We start from the raw sequence: 10,502 nt of genomic DNA, 5'->3' as shown, positions 1-10,502 counted from the left end.
AAAGTTTTTGTCTTCCAAATCCAGCACCTGTATCATATCAGGGTTAGTTTCCCTTGAATGTTATTTCTTCTGAACATCTGTCATATTTCCGGTTGTGTACTGGCAATTGTGGATGATAAAGAGACTCTAGATTCTACTGTCTTCTCTCTGAAGAATGTTGATTTTTCTAAATCAATTACTAGATGATCATACTGAAAGCATATTGGCTTGTTTTTATATTTTGTGAAGATCAATCTATGGAAACTTCAGTATTCTTCAAACCCTTCAAATTTGGTAGGTCTCAAATTCCAAAGCGTGGACTTCTTCAAGTCTTGATTTTAAACTTTGTTGAAATAGACTTCGAGAAGGCTGTACTCTATAGTGTGGTCCTTTCTTCATAATGTGGCAGTTTTGCGTCTCTGCCCAGTGCCTGAGGTCTTAATGAAGTGTTAATGATGTCTCTCCGTTCTGGCTCAGCCAGACCTCCAGCATCTGCTTGTTCTGATTAAACTCTAAGAACTCAGTTCTATTCTCAACCCAGAAGAAACTGTTTCCAGATAAGCCGGCCCTACATATGTGAAGTCCCACTCTCAGCCAGGATGCATGAAGGAGGACCTCGGACTGCCCCCTCCCAGTTCCCTTTTTCAGCCACATCACTTGTCCCAGACCCCATCTCATCTCAGCAGGGTGTATCTGCCCCTCTTGAGCTCTAGTTTCATGCCATACTGATAGAGAGACTGACCAGGGAGCACACGGAGCTTCTTTAGGAGTTTCCTTTTGTCAGAAATGACGGAATTGTACCGCTGTTGTCAACATTTGCAAGTGACTAACACAGAGAAAGTGCTTAAAGTTTATACTTTGTATTAAAAGAAGCATTTGTCTCATATATTTTGCCCAATTTTATGATTGCTTGCTGTGTAAGGCAGTTCAGTACCAATGTAGTATCGAAACCTGGATGCTCTTAATGAGCTCCTGGTCTCAATTACATTTCATCCTGCATGGATGTTCTCTTTTCTCTCCTCTGTATTGACAGATAAATGAAATCCAGACACTTTTACTTGAGTTTTCCAAAAATAAGACAGGATATTTATATTTGTTATAGAATTTACTGAATTTTGGGAAAGAGAAGAATCTACATCACACAAATGCAAATGATCTTAAATTACTTGCTAGGTCTGCCTTTGATTTAACACGTTTTTGGGCACTGCAAAATTTCGAATGATCATCTTTCTGTCTGGTTTTCAGGCTCCTCGAACATGATCGACCTCTTTCTTCCTACCTTCACTTCTTCTCTTTTCACTACGTTCCCACCTCTAAGTGTCTCATCATCATTTTTTTAATGCATCAAGTTTAGCTTTTAGTTTTATTTTGCTGTTTATTTTTACAGGAAAGCCTCAGGGTCTCATTTTCCACATCAAAGGAGCTTAATTTCCTAAATAACATTCCCTCCCTAAGAAGAACTTTGGTGCCAGTAGATAAAATAATTATATCTATAAATGCATATTTGCAGAGATTAAAAATATGAATATTCAAATATATTATGCAAGTATCAATTTAAGTCATTCATTTGACAGGCATTTATTGAAAGCTTTCTGTATTTCATGTGCTGAGATTAAAAAGACGGAAAATGCATGATCTATCTTCTCCATGAACTTCCCATTCAAATCTGGAGGTTAAATCAATAGAAAACAATTTATCAAGTTCTATATCTGATTTGTACAACATGGTTTGCTATGGGAACATAGAGAAGATAATAACTCAGACAATTTGAATGGTGATCTGAGCTCAGATGTCTCTTTCTGAAGCTTTCCTTGGGTCTGATCATATAGCTCTGGTATTGGCTACCATCCCTCTCTTTATTCCTCTTTATAATTTTAACCACATTAATATATATGCCTCTACCACTAGAAAGCAAGTTCTGGGATGTTGGCCCTTTGTTTGCACAGTAGCTAGCACACAGTAAGTGTAAGTATACTCAGTAAGTATACTCTGAATGAATAAATAGTGTGTGTCTTGAAATATGTGTCTTTTGATGCTTAATATGTGGATTTATTTGTTGATTTTTGATAAATGATTAATGTCTTCAAAATACAGTCTTTTATTAATCTTTTATGTGTTCATGATTGATTCTCTCAAGAATCAAACATATTTTCTTTGCTTTTCTTAATATTTATATAGATAAAATTATGGTCTTGATTTCTATGCCTTCATTTGTAAAGAGATATGCACGCTTTTGTTTTTAATCTTGTTATGCATATGATCTGAGGAAAATGTTTCCTTCTTTGTACTGTTATTTGCTCTCTCTCAAAAAAGGCAGTGTTGTTAGGTCTTTGAGGATTTCTCTCATTGATATATTCAGAAGATAGATTATATTCCTCTTTGATTGACTTCATACTTGCAATTGTAGCAGCAGGAGAAAAAAAAAAGTATTTTTAGGTGTGTTAGAAAGAAGTGTCAAAGCACCTCAGGCTGAGCAGACAGGCCAAGATCACACTCTCTCCTGATGTTCAAGACAATCTGTCCTTGCCTTCTCCCCACTCTGATTTGAGCTCATGCACATTTAAACAAGAAACCTTAACACTGATAGATGCATATTTACATAAGTAAATAAGGTGACAAGAAAGCCTTTAATTTTGGAAGTTATTATTGCTATAATAAGAGGGTGCGCCGTCTCCTTCTGCAACAAATTAATGTTTAATTGTTCAGAATCTGTTTAGGGAACTAGGTATCTTGAAAGATTTATAATGATATAGAATTGTCAGCAGGAAGAAACACCAGGACTCATTAGTTAGTTCCCCAACTTGTAGGCAGGACTGGATCCAAGCCTACCCCAACATATGGATAGCCTTAGGAAGGAAGACTTCTCAGATTATTTTCATACCTAGTCTAGTGCCTTGAAATGTTGTGTTGTCGAAAGAACTCTCTATAGGAAATCACAGATCCGACTTCTATTTTTAATACAGTTATTGGCTTCATGGCATTTTGCTTGCAAAACCTACCTGATTTGCTTTTTATCTGTAAGATAGCAGTGGTGAGACACAAGTATGTGGAAAGCTCCCTTGAGGGAAAGGTGTGTTTGGAAGAATGACATTATTTTCTAACCTTATAAAACAATAACTCTGGAAGTTATAAACTGCAAATATATGCCTTTAATATTAGGATATCATGATAATTCATTGATTTCATTTTCATAATCCCTTCTGGTGTTGATATTCAAAGTTCTTTCATAAAATTATGAATTTTAAGGCTGAAAAGTAATTTTAAAGTGTGAATAATATGCTCGTGCTTTTGGTGAAGTGATTCATTACACATCCGGATATCTAGAAAGAGGAGAAATGCCTTGAACCTTTTAGAAGAAAGAAAACAACTAAATGCACATTCTTATTGTTGTCTAATCCAGGAATAGAAGGAAATATTTTCTTCAAGGAGATAAAACTAACTATTCTAATTCTTAAGGTAATATTTGGTATACTGGGACCCTCAGTGCTAACCTTGCATTCTGAGAATCCAGGATGACCACTACACACCCTCGCTCTGTGGACCTGTTTCTTCTTCAGAGAATAGCATGGGATGCTTGCTACAGATCATATAACTCACAGCCATCCCTGGTATCTGAATCAAAGTCTCAGAGAATGGGACATTTGTTACAGACATCTCAAGTGGTACTATTGCAGTACGTGCAGTTGATTCAAGGACCACATTTGGAAAATACTGTATTTGGACAGTATGAGTAAGAAAGAGGTATTAGCCCTCTGCAGCCACAGTGTGAAGTCTACACAGTGCAATGACTAAATTCAATGCATTCAGTCACCTCATGCTGCTGTTCTCTTCTATGATGCCTCATCCCTGACATTTCTATTTACTAATTATTTTTCTTGACGTATATTTTGGTTACATCTATTAAGCTGCGACTTATGCTCATTTTTCTTTCCTTCAAAACTTGGGTGCCTCAGAAAAGAGACCCCTTCAGAAGAATCTAAATCTTTAGGAAGGATCTTTGTGGTACTATGCAAAAAAGACCACCAGTTTTCCTCCCTCCCCTGTATCCATGCCCATTGTAGGACTCTTCCACTCTTGGCCTGAGCTTGGCTATTTGACTTGCCTTAGCCAACAGGACAGTGGGCAAATGTGACACAAGCAGGGACTTGAAAAGTGCTTGCATCCTTGCTGCTGTTGGAATCCTAGGAGCACCATGTGGAATGGCTGAGCTAGCCAACTGTGGGACGAGAGAGGGTGGCCCTGTGACTCCTGTGACTCTGCCTATAGCTCCCAAATACAACGCATGTGAATGAGGCCCTTTAGGTCACCCAGCTCTTTGGAGATCCGTAAGCAAAGTTGTTTTGCATACTTAGGGTAAAACTGCAGTATTGTGGCATTAGACTCATTCATTAATTGAAGTAAATAATTAACATGTTAAGATCATGAAAGTTGCAAGAGATGAGTTATTAAGGTATTTTCAAAAGCCAGAAACATTTTGGCTTCTGGTCGTGCAGTATTTTGACAACCTGCTGTGCTTGTATTTATAATTAAATAATTTATATATTTAAATTAGGTAATTGATCATCCCATTGCAAAATTTCTAAATATCCAACCAGGGAATACGGATGCCTGCAAAGCAAATGACATATATGACAAAGATGCCTACTTGTGCATATCTACATGATAAGTTTATTGCATATTTTATATGAGATGAAACACAGTGGAAAATGAGCACATATGTGGTTAATAAACTACATACATGGTTTTAAATATGTTAAAAAATATAATTGTTAGGATAATTCAAGATAGGGTATTTTCTATAGTATATAAATATTATATACATACACATATCTCAAAACTTTTAAAATTGACTTTAGAGTAAATATTACATCGTTGCCAACACCTAAATTTAATACTGAAAACAATATAACCCCACTGAATACGCCCCTCCATGCCGAGATTATTGTGCTATTACAAATGAGACACTTGGCTTTTAGTTTGCTGAAGCAGTTATATGCAGGTACCTGAGATGCTTCATGTCCAAACAGGGAATTCTTAGGCACTTTGGAAGATTAGTTAATTAGAAAAAAGTGTGGTTTTGCATAAATGTTTGCACATGCATCTGTGTGCATTACCATAGAAGACATTATTCATAATAAGAATATTTATTTTACTGTGCAGCAGCAGGAGGAAATTATATTTTTAGGCATTTGAGAAAAAAGTGGCAAAGTGCTCTGGCTGAGGATACCTGAGTTTACGTATCTATTTCAGTGTACGGATCTTGTACCATAAATGAAACCGTAAATACGGGCGATGGCCTCTCTTCAGCACTTACAGAGAAACTTCACACTCTATAAACATTTCTTACATTGACGAGAGCTTGTCTAGCTCCCAAGACATATGTCAAACCCATACCTTTTTATGCAACACTCTTACCCTAAATCCCATGGAAATACTGAGTATGGACAGTAATAAATCTGTGGAAACAGACTGTAGAACAACTATTACCTCTAGTTTCCAAAGAAAAGTATTACAATAACTTTTCTTTTAAAAATAAATCAATTCCCTCTCTGGTTCCATAAAATTTTAGTTCACACTGGGACATGTGGACACCTGTTTATTTACAAAGCTTTCAGTCATGAAGACAAAGATTTAGAGAGTTGAGACAAGAATAAAATAAACTGGATGGCCTCCTTTTAAATCCAACTGTGACTTTCATCTTTGTCACAAAATAAGCACAACATTTGGCAAGATTGGAAGCCTCAACACCAGGCCAGTCCAAGTTGGCATGGAATCACCTTGACAGGCTCCCAGATCAGCAACAACTCTCAGCTCTGAAAAGGCTCCTTTTGCTAAATTTAACTTTCCCAGTGTAAAATGAATTAGCTGTTCCCGAGGAGAAGAAATGGCTTTAAGATGGAGGAGAGAGGGCATCAGGCTCCGTCAGCGCATCCAGGTATGTGAGTTCCCAAGACTGGTGAGAACAACCTGCACAAGAGAAACACAGTGTAAACACATTAGGATCCGCCTGCAAGTTTGGGAAGATAACTGATTTACTCTGCTTTGCTTTTCCTGTAGGACTGCATCATTTCCACTCTCTTTGGAGGCAATCGGGCCCAACAGAAAAAGTGGGAAAGATGGATAATTATGTTGTGTCTCTATGCAAGCAATCCGATGATGGGTCTCAGGGCTATTTTCAATGTTAGGTTTTATGATTGGAAGGAGCTCCAACTTTCTTCTGCCTAAATTAAATCTTTTCCTAGAATAGAACCCAAAGAAATACACGTAATAAAACAGTTGCAGTTCTGGCAGGGCTGAGTCATGCACACAGCAAGAACTTTGAAGTCAAGGATTATTTCCTCTTTATTTAGGTTCACGATTTGCACAGAGGGCTGTGTCTTTTCCCCTGTCACACAAAACATGTTGGTAAAACCCTGATGAGATGCTATAGCATAAGTGTGGTTATTTTAGGAATCATTTTGGCTCATGTCACTATAGAGTCAACCAGCTGTCAAGCAGCCTAAGAAAGTTACTTAAACTAAAGACTGTCTTAGTAAATTAAATATTGATGAAAAAGAGTCCTTAATCTCCGTCTGCCTCTGGACATACATTTGCTTAATTTCAGCTTAATTTACTTAAATTCTCAGTCCCTTTTTCTTTATTAGATAGTAGAAACAGAGAAGTTTATTATCCTGCCAGAGACAGAATTCTGTGCCACATGATGTAACTTGTTCCCCTTTTTTTGGACAAGTATGGCTCATTATATGCTCCTAGCTTTAATTTCCTTAATCAGTCTGTATGGATGGAAGCTCTCCCAGGCTTCATCTCTGTGTCAGTGCAGCATCAAGCACTGTTTGCTGCGTTGTAAGTGCTGTGGCGTTCTGCAGCGAACGTCTTATGTATTTTGCTGGCTGGTATTTTCTTCTTGTTCATTTTGCTCTTCAGAATGCAATAGGCAGAGAACCTTAGGAAGCATCTGCTCTACGTTGTTCACTTTACCAGTGAGGGAATCAGATCTCTATGATGCACAGAAACATATCCGCACTCACACTGCTCATCAGAAATGTCAAATCAGAAATCAGGGCTACCTGTTCCTGGTTTTGCTTTTTTTCTTTCTGATAAATATGTTCCCCGGGAGCTCCTAGGGCTTTTCCTGGAGTCCCTTTCTATTCTTTTTTTTTTTTTTAAAGATTTTTATTTTATTTTATTTATTCATTCATGATAGACAGAGAGAGAGAGAGAAGCAGAGACACAGGCAAAGGGAGAAGCAGGCTCCATGCCAGGATCCGGACATGGGACTCCATCCCGGGACTCCAGGGTCGCGCCCTGAGCCAAAGGCAGGCGCCAAACCACTGAGCCACCCAGGGATCCCCGAGTCCCTTTCTATTCCTACATCAAAAAACAGAGGCCTGTCCTATTTATCACCCCTTGACCGTACATGAAACTTTCTGCTAGAAAGATGAAATGTTAAAAGATGCTAAACACCTACATAGGTATCCCCAGTCTCATTGCCTTGCAGAGTGACTTAGACACGGAATTTTTATTCTTATTTTTACTTTTTTTTTTGCATTTTTATATTTTTCAGTTTTTTAATTGAGAGGACTGCCCCCAAAGAAGAAAAGCAGATAAAAAACAGGAAGCATGGATGTTCAATGTTATAATTTTTAAGGAAACATTTAAGTTCATCTTAAAAGTTCATTTTTAATTTTCTTGGAAAAATTATTTTTCAAAAATTCAATTCATTTTAAAATCAAGAAGAAAAATCTGTTGGAAATACATAATAGAAATAAATATATTCCACTGGAAGTTTTCCTTCTAGAAGGATGTACTTCTCCCAAAGGACTGGGGGTTCCCTCGAGACTATGAAATGGTCTCGTCCTCATGCACATTATCTCCAGTTTTTGTATTCTTATGGGTGAGAAAGACACAAAGTCAACTCTTCATGCATATTGAATCCCAACTTTGTTAGCCTTCATGCCATAAAGTCACTAGATGGCAAGAGCCTCTCTACCTTGAACACTGGAGCCCCCAAAAGGCTTGGACACACAAATGAAGTGTGGGTTCTCGGCAGCGCCCTGTGCACACTCGCCAGCCGACTTCGAAGGCCTCCGGACTTCTGCCAGGGATGGGTGTGGGTAGTCGGCCGGGGCGATGAGGCCGCCGCAGGGTGCGACACGGCCGTGGACAGCCGCCGGACTGAAGTCACGTCAAGGTCTGTACACTATTTCTTTCATCCCTCAAAACCGTATGGGGCGTGCCCTCGAGCATCCTGAGTGTGAAGCCCAAGAACCCAGGAGGCCGATGCTCCGCTGGTCGGAAAAGCCCCTCGTGTGGGTTTGGACGGGCTGCGCTGATCTGACCCCACACATTAAACTGCCAGGCGGTGTACACATCTGTGAGTGTACACTGGGGTTTCTGACCCTAATATGCCTTCTTCCTCCTTTTCTCTTTAAGATTTTATTTACTTATGGGGGGGGGGGGGCAAGAGTGGGGCAGTGGCAGGCAGAGCGAGGGGAGAAGCAGGCCCCCCGCGGAGCCGGGGCGGGACGTGAGGGGGACGCCCAACCGCTGCGCCCCGCCTTCAGAACTGATGCTCAACCCACCTGGAAGACACTGATCCTCGGCCTCGGCCTTGCCCTCAGAGGCCTTGGCTGGACCCTAGCGGGGTCTCCGGAGGGCTTGCGCATCCCGCTGCATCTTAGGGTCACTCCTGCAGCATCGCTCCTGGACCGAGCGCAGGGCAGGTGCGCAGGGATAAGAAGTACGAAAAAACTCAACGTAAGATCTAGAGGTAAGAGTATTCCTATTGTTTATGTGTTTCCTTTCGTGTGTCTTTTTATTTCTTGTTTTCTGAATTCTTCATTGTCTAAAAATAAGTGTCTCTTTCTCTCTCGCTCTTTCCTTCCCTCTGCTTCCCGCAGAGGCCACTTCCCGCGGGAGCCAACCGGGTGCGAGCGGCTTCGGCTTCGGCTTCGGCTTGGGCGGAGGCAGCCCGTGGTACCCGGGCCACGTGCCGTGTGTCGCCCAGGGGCCGTTAAACTGGGTAATTGTCTACGCGGAAGGGGTCGGCGCTAACAAGCGGAGCACAGTCTCTGTGTTCGATCCCTAAAGCGACGTGAGCCGTGCGGGGCTGAGGGTCAGCCTGGGAACCGCGCTCACCCACCGCAGCAAACGCGCAGCCCCGGGACCCACTTCGGAGTCAGACCCGCTGCAGTCGCCGCAGGGCGGGTTGGTGGGCGGTGGGCGGGGCCGGGGGCGGGGCGGGGCCGGGCGGTGGGCGGGGCCGGCCCGGGCGGTGGGCGGGGGCCGGGGTGCCCGGGCCTCTGCGCGGTCAGTCCGGCTGAGCGCTCGCACACCGCGTGCCGGGGCTCCGGGATTCCCCCGGGGGCCCCGGCGTGTTCCGGGGCCCAGCCCTCTCGTTGGGGCGACGGGACGAGGACTTGGGGTCCTCGTTCCGAGCCCGCGCGGGCGAGAGGCCACCGAGGAGAGGCAGGCGGACCGCAGGCGGACGGGCGTCGGCGGGCTGTCCGGGGCTGGCCCTCCCGGCCCCGCTGCCTGCTCGGGGCTGCGGGCGGGCCTGGCGGGGTGAGGCCGCGAGGGCGTCGGGAGCTGCCCCCGCCGTGAGCGCGGCCACGAGGTCCAGGACCCGGCTGCTCTCCGCCCTCCGTGAACGTGTCGGCCCCGGCGGGGCCGTGCCCTGGTGCTGCGGCCCGCGTGTCTCCGAAGCCAGACGGTCCGGGTGGCCGAGCTCTGCGACGCCTCATTGAAAAGAAGAGCAGGGATCCCCGGGTGGCGCAGCGGTTTGGCGCCTGCCTTTGGCCCGGGGCGCGATCCTGGAGACCCGGGATCGAATCCCACGTCAGGCTCCCGGTGCATGGAGCCTGCTTCTCCCTCTGTCTCTGCCTCTCTCTCTCTCTCTCTCTCTGTGATTATCATAAAAATAAAAAAAAAATAAAAAAATAAAAAAAGCAATTGGCTGGTCGACCGTAAAGAGAAGGACGTTTACGGTAATAAAAGAAAGAGGCTGCGATGGCAACGAACCCAAAATGATCATTTCGTAAGTGATGAAAACTGTGCGAATTTAGGTGGCTCTGGCGCCCTGGATGTCACATCTCATACGGTCACAAATTAGGAAAGAAATGAGGAAGAAAAGGGAAAGAAAACATTTGGAAACATAACTAGTGACAGGGACACTCTGCTTTGCCTTGGGACGGGGACTGTTTCAGATTTGAGGTTCTAAGGAAGAAAACTATTTTTGGAATGTAAGCATCCAAGCCCGGGGCCGCGCCGCCTGGGCAGGGGGAAGGCCGCGCTGCAGGCCTCGCGGCGAGGGGAGCAGCCTGGGCGCCCCCCAGATCCCTCAGGGGAAGGAACCACACCACCAAATACCAATCGAAAGGTCTCGAATAATTAGGACAACCTAAGCATCGTGCGGTGACTGATGCGAGGGAAACAGGAGCCTCATGTGCTCTTCAAGCAGAGGCACAAGCAGTTTGACTGCTTTGTTCCAAAGACAAACACGTACTTGGTACAAAGGATTTTTT

General features: G+C 43.3%; 1 long non-coding RNA gene across 1 annotated transcript; it reads right to left on the bottom strand.

Moving 5' to 3' along the window:
- Window positions 1-4,721: 4,721 nt before the first annotated feature.
- On the bottom strand, window positions 4,722-9,201 carry LOC112641000 (uncharacterized). The gene is made up of 2 exons (XR_007408028.1): window positions 8,562-9,201; window positions 4,722-5,946 (listed from the first exon to the last, which is right to left on the bottom strand). It is a non-coding gene; the product is annotated as an uncharacterized LOC112641000 (long non-coding RNA).
- Window positions 9,202-10,502: the final 1,301 nt, after the last annotated feature.

The sequence above is a fragment of the Canis lupus genome, chromosome 33 (genome assembly GCF_003254725.2).
Source record: "Canis lupus dingo isolate Sandy chromosome 33, ASM325472v2, whole genome shotgun sequence".
Lineage (NCBI taxonomy): Eukaryota > Metazoa > Chordata > Mammalia > Carnivora > Canidae > Canis > Canis lupus.
This window is presented reverse-complemented; position numbering and strand designations above follow the sequence as displayed.